This window comes from Scyliorhinus torazame, chromosome 16 (assembly GCF_047496885.1).
Source record: "Scyliorhinus torazame isolate Kashiwa2021f chromosome 16, sScyTor2.1, whole genome shotgun sequence".
NCBI lineage: Eukaryota > Metazoa > Chordata > Chondrichthyes > Carcharhiniformes > Scyliorhinidae > Scyliorhinus > Scyliorhinus torazame.
The window spans coordinates 80,039,153-80,046,119 of NC_092722.1; the positions used below are offsets into that span (position 1 = coordinate 80,039,153).

A 6,967-nucleotide genomic window follows, 5' to 3' on the forward strand; every position below is an offset into this window, starting at 1 on the left:
CAGAGGGTCAGTACTGAGGGAGTGCTGCAGTGTGAGGGTCAGTACTGAGGGAGTGCTGCAGTGTCAGAGGGTCAGTACTGAGGGAGTGCTGCACTGTAAGAGGGTCAATACTGAGGGAGCGCCGCACTGTCAGAGGGTCAGTACTGAGCGAGTGCTGCACTGTCAGAGGGTCAGTACTGAGGGAGTGCCACACTGTCAGAGGGTCAGTACTGAGGGAGTGCTGCACTGTAAGAGGGTCAGTACTGATGGAGTGCCGCACTGTCAGAGGGTCAGTACTGAGGGAGTGCTGCACTGTAAGAGGGTCAGTACTGAGGGAGTGCCGCACTGTCAGAGGGTCAGTACTGAGGGAGTGCTGCACTGTCAGAGGGTCAGTACTGAGGGAGCGCCGCACTGTAAGAGGGTCAGTACTGAGGGAGTGCCGCACTGTCAGAGGGTCAGTACTGAGGGAGTGCTGCACTGTAAGAGGGTCAGTACTGAGGGAGTGCTGCAGTGTCAGAGGGTCAGTACTGAGGGAGTGCTGCACTGTAAGAGGGTCAGTACTGAGGGAGTGCCGTACGGTCAGAGGGTCAGTACTGAGGGAGTGCTGCACTGTAAGAGGGTCAGTACTGAGGGAGTGCCGCACTGTCAGAGGGTCAGTACTGAGGGAGTGCTGCACTGTCAGAGGGTCAGTACTGAGGGAGCGCCGCACTGTAAGAGGGTCAGTACTGAGGGAGTGCGCACTGTCAGAGGGTCAGTACTGAGGGAGTGCTGCACTGTAAGAGGGTCAGTACTGAGGGAGTGCTGCAGTGTCAGAGGGTCAGTACTGAGGGAGTGCTGCACTGTAAGAGGGTCAGTACTGAGGGAGTGCCGCACTGTCAGAGGGTCAGTACTGAGGGAGTGCTGCACTGTAAGAGGGTCAGTACTGAGGGAGTGCCGCACTGTCAGAGGGTCAGTACTGAGGGAGTGCTGCACTGTAAGAGGGTCAGTACTGAGGAAGCTCCGCAGTGTCAGAGGGTCAGTACTGAGGGAGTGCCACATTGTCAGAGGGGTCAGTACTGAGGGAGTGCTGCAGTGTCAGTGGCGGTTTGTGGGAAGTTGCTGCAAAGGTCATCACCAGTTACCCCCGCTTGTCCCTCAGCAGGGGTATTTACTTTGACAGTAGCCATTGTGTGAAAAGACAGGCTCCTTCCTTGGGGGCGAAGAGCAGAAATGATACACAGAAACAGCTTTATATTAGCCAGGTATTGTTTATTTTAGGGTGAAGGAAACATCATGAAACAAATAAATTAGAGCAGCCAAGGTCAGCTGTAAAAGCTCAACAATTCGAGATCTCGGGAGGGATACGGGGATTTGTGTAGAGAGACACAGAGGGAGAGACACAGAGACAGAGAAAGAAAGAGACAGAGAGAGAGACAGAGGGAAACAGAGAGAGACACACACACACACACACACAGAGGGAGAACAGAGAGAGAGACACGGAGGGAGCGAGAGACACGGAGGGAGCGAGAGACACGGAGGGAGCGAGAGACACGGAGGGAGCGAGAGACACGGAGGAGCGAGAGACACGGAGGGAGCGAGAGGACACGGAGGGAGCGAGAGACACGGAGGGAGCGAGAGACACGGAGGGAGCGAGAGACAGAGGGAGCGAGAGACAGAGGGAGAGGGACACAGAGGGAGAGGGACACAGAGGGAGAGGGACACCAGAGGGAGAGGGACACAGAGGGAGGGGAGGGACACAGGGGGAGGGACACAGAGGGGGAGGGACACAGAGGGGGAGGGACACAGAGGGGGAGGGACACAGAGGGGGAGGGACACAGAGGGGGAGGGACACAGAGGGGGAGGGACACAGAGGGGGAGGGACACAGAGGGGGAGAGATAGACGAGAGACACAGAGAGAGGGAGAGAGAGCCACACACACACAGTCAGAGAGAGACAGACAGACAAAGACAGAGAGAGCTACACACACACAGACAGAGACAGAGAGAGCCACGCACACACAGACAGAGAGAGAGAGAGCCACACACACACAGACGGGGAGAGAGAGAGAGAGAGAGAGAGACACACACACACACAGACAGAGAGTCAGAGAGAGACAGACAGAAAAACAGACAGAGAGAGAGAGAGAGAGAGAGACAGACAAAGACAGACAAATACAATGTGACGGAGGGGATTAATTGCTGCCCTCCAGTAATGAAATTTGAACAGAGACTGGGTGAGTTCTGATCATGTTCCTGATTTGAGTAATGTAAAATTGTCTCTCCGGTGCAGTAATGATCGGCTCATATAATCCGGGGGCGGGTGGCGTGGTGGGGGTGTGGGGCGGGGGAGAAATGGAGCAACGACACAAGTCTCCTGGTTTGTCCACAGGAGCATCTGAATGTTTAATGGGGCTGCTTGGAAGCTAACAGGTCAGTGTTTCTTCACACAATGTAGCTGTCCAGAATCAGGCTCGGTGCACTGACTGTTTTTTGCAGGTTCACGTTCTTCATTCCTGGGGCCTGAGACACAAAGACAGAGAGGTGTTAGACTATGAGGCTGAGGGCATGGGAAGTGGGGCCCGGAGCAGCTGGCAATGTATGGACACTCCGTGTTCCATGGATGAGCAACGGCCTGTCCGAACACTGGCACATCCTGAGCATCGGAATGTCCACACACTGGCACATCCTGAGCATCGGAATGTCCGCGCACTGGCACATCCTGAGCATCGGAATGTCCGCACACTGGCACATCCTGAGCATCGGAATGTCCGCACACTGGCACATCCTGAGCATCGGAATGTCCGCACACTGGCACATCCTGAGCATCGGAATGTCCGCACACTGGCACATCCTGAGCATCGGAATGTCCGCACACTGGCACATCCTGAGCATCGGAATGTCCGCACACTGGCACATCCTGAGCATCGGAATGTCCGCACACTGGCACATCCTGAGCATCGGAATGTCCGCACACTGGCACATCCTGAGCATCGGAATGTCCGCACACTGGCACATCCTGAGCATCGGAATGTCCGCACACTGGCACATCCTGAGCATCGGAATGTCCGCACACTGGCACATCCATGAGCATCGGAATGTCCGCACACTGGCACATCCTGAGCATCGGAATGTCCGCACACTGGCACATCCTGAGCATCGGAATGTCCGCACACTGACACATCCTGAGCATCGGAATGTCCGCACACTGGCACATCCATCAGCATCGGAATGTCCGCACACTGGCACATCCTGAGCATCGGAATGTCCGCACACTGGCACATCCTGAGCATCGGAATGTCCGCACACTGGCACATCCATCAGCATCGGAATGTCCGCACACTGACACATCCTGAGCATCGGAATGTCCGCACACTGGCACATCCTGAGCATCGGAATGTCCCCAAACTGGCACATCCATCAGCATCGGAATGTCCGCACACTGGCACATCCTGAGCATCGGAATGTCCGCGCACTGGCACATCCTGAGCATCGGAATGTCCGCACACTGGCACATCCTGAGCATCGGAATGTCCGCACACTGGCACATCCTGAGCATCGGAATGTCCGCACACTGGCACATCCTGAGCATCGGCATGTCCGCACACTGGCACATCCTGAGCATCGGAATGTCCGCACACTGGCACATCCTGAGCATCGGAATGTCCGCACACTGGCACATCCTGAGCATCGGAATGTCCGCACACTGGCACATCCTGAGCATCGGAATGTCCGCACACTGGCACATCCTGAGCATCGGCATGTCCGCACACTGGCACATCCTGAGCATCGGAATGTCCGCACACTGGCACATCCTGAGCATCGGCATGTCCGCACACTGGCACATCCTGAGCATCGGAATGTCCGCACACTGGCACATCCTGAGCATCGAATGTCCGCACACTGGCACATCCTGAGCATCGGAATGTCCGCACACTGGCACATCCTGAGCATCGGAATGTCCGCACACTGGCACATCCTGAGCATCGGAATGTCCGCACACTGGCACATCCTGAGCATCGGCATGTCCGCACACTGGCACATCCTGAGCATCGGAATGCCCGCACACTGGCACATCCTGAGGATCGGAATGTCCGCACATTGGCACATCCTGAGCATCGGAATGTCCGCACACTGGCACATCCTGAGCATCGGAATGTCCATACACTGGCACATCCGCGAACATCGCATGTCTACACACTGGCACATCCTGAGCATCGGCATGTCCGCACACTGGCACATCCTGAGCATCGGAATGTCCGCACACTGACACATCCTGAGCATCGGAATGTCCGCACACTGGCACATCCTGAGCATCGGAATGTCCGCACACTGGCACACCGAGCATCGGAATGTCCGCACACTGGCACATCCTGAGCATCGGAATGTCCGCACACTGGCACATCCTGAGCATCGGAATGTCTGCACACTGGCACATCCTGAGCATCGGAATGTCCGCACACTGGCACATCCTGAGCATCGGAATGTCCGCACACTGGCACATCCTGAGCATCAGAAATGTCCGCACACTGGCACATCCTGAGCATCGGAATGTCCGCACACTGGCACATCCTGAGCATCGGAATGTCCGCACACTGGCACATCCTGAGCATCGGAATGTCCGCACACTGGCACATCCTGAGCATCGGAATGTCCGCACACTGGCACATCCTGAGCATCGGAATGTCCGCACACTGGCACATCCTGAGCATCGGAATGTCCGCACACTGGCACATCCTGAGCATCGGAATGTCCGCACACTGGCACATCCTGAGCATCGGAATGTCCGCACACTGGCACATCCTGAGCATCGGAATGTCCGCACACTGGCACATCCTGAGCATCGGAATGTCCGCGCACTGGCACATCCTGAGCATCGGAATGTCCGCACACTTGCACATCCTGAGGATCGGAATGTCCGCACATTGGCACATCCTGAGCATCGGAATGTCCGCACACTGGCACATCCTGAGCATCGGCATGTCCGCACACTGGCACATCCTGAGCATCGGCATGTCTACACACTGGCACATCCTGAGCATCGGAATGTCCGCACACTGGCACATCCTGAGCATCGGAATGTCCGCACACTGGCACATCCGCGAGCATCGGAATATCCGCACACTGGCACATCCTGAGCATCGGCATGTCCGCACACTGGCACATCCTGAGCATCGGCATGTCTACACACTGGCACATCCTGAGCATCGGAATGTCCGCACACTGGCACATCCGCGAGCATCGGCATGTCCGCACACTGGCACATCCTGAGCATCGGCATGTCTACACACTGGCACATCCTGAGCATCGGAATGTCCGCACACTGGCACATCCTGAGCATCGGAATGTCCGCACACTGGCACATCCGCGAGCATCGGAATATCCGCACACTGGCACATCCTGAGCATCGGCATGTCCGCACACTGGCACATCCTGAGCATCGGCATGTCTACACACTGGCACATCCTGAGCATCGGAATGTCCGCACACTGGCACATCCGCGAGCATCGGAATGTCCGCACACTGGCACATCCGCGAACATCGGCATGTCTACACACTGGCACATCCTGAGCATCGGAATGTCCGCACACTGGCACATCCTGAGCATCGGAATGTCCGCACACTGGCACATCCTGAGGATCGGAATGTCCGCACACTGGCACATCCTGAGCATCGGAATGTCCGCACACTGGCACATCCTGAGCATCGGAATATCCGCACACTGGCACATCCTGAGCATCGGCATGTCCGCACACTGGCACATCCTGAGCATCGGAATGTCCGCGCACTGGCACATCCTGAGCATCGGAATGTCCGCACACTGGCACATCCGCGAACATCGGCATGTCTACACACTGGCAAATCCTGAGCATCGGCATGTGTACACACTGGCACAGGCACATCCTGAGCATCGGAATGTCCGCACTGGCACATCCTGAGCATTGGAATGTCCGCACACTGGCACATCTGCAAACATCGGAATGTCCACACACTGGCACATCCGCGAACATCGGCATGTCTACACACTGGCACAATCTGAGCATCGGAATGTCCGCACACTGGCATATCCTGAGCATCGGAATGTCCGCACACTGGCACATCCTGAGCATCGGAATGTCCGCACACTGGCACATCCTGAGCATCGGAATGTCTACACACTGGCACATCCTGAGCATCGGCATGTCCGCACACTGGCACAGGCACATCCTGAGCATCGGAATGTCCGCACACTGGCACATCCTGAGCATCGGAATGTCCGCACACTGGCACATCCTGAGCATCGGAATGTCCGCACACTGGCACATCCGCGAACATCGGCATGTCTACACACAGGCACATCCTGAGCATCGGCATGTCTACACACTGGCACAGGCACATCCTGAGCATCGGAATGTCCGCACACTGGCACATCCTGAGCATTGGAATGTCCGCACACTGGCACATCTGCAAACATCGGCATGTCTACACACTGGCACATCCGCGAACATCGGCATGTCTACACACTGGCACATCCTGAGCATCGGAATGTCCGCACACTGGCACATCCTGAGCATTGGAATGTCCGCACACTGGCACATCTGCAAACATCGGCATGTCTACACACTGCACAGCCTGAGCATCGGAATGTCCGCACACTGGCACACCCTGATCATCGGAATGTCCGCACACTGGCACATCCGCGAGCATCGGAATATCCGCACACTGGCACATCCTGAGCATCGGAATGTCCGCACACTGGCACATCCGCGAACATCGGCATGTCTACACACTGGCACGTCTGCGAGCATCGATGTATCTGTGAGCATTGGCACATCCGCACACATGCCAATGCTCATGGATGTGCCAGTGTGCTGACACGCAGGTGCTCGCGGGTGTCAAGGTGTGGACACGCCAATTCTCGCGGTTGTTTACATGTGTACACATGAGAGTTCTTACCTGATTTGGGGCACGCCTGGTTGGCTCGGTAGCAAGCGCACCCTACCAGTCGTATCGACGGGACTGGTTAGGGAGCT

The 6,967-nt window shown here is 56.4% G+C and overlaps 1 long non-coding RNA gene across 1 annotated transcript; it reads right to left on the reverse strand.

Moving 5' to 3' along the window:
* Positions 1-1,206: 1,206 nt before the first annotated feature.
* On the reverse strand, positions 1,207-6,967 carry LOC140392899 (uncharacterized). Its single transcript, XR_011935448.1, has 2 exons — positions 6,891-6,967; positions 1,207-2,477 (listed from the first exon to the last, which is right to left on the reverse strand). It is a non-coding gene; the product is annotated as an uncharacterized lncRNA (long non-coding RNA).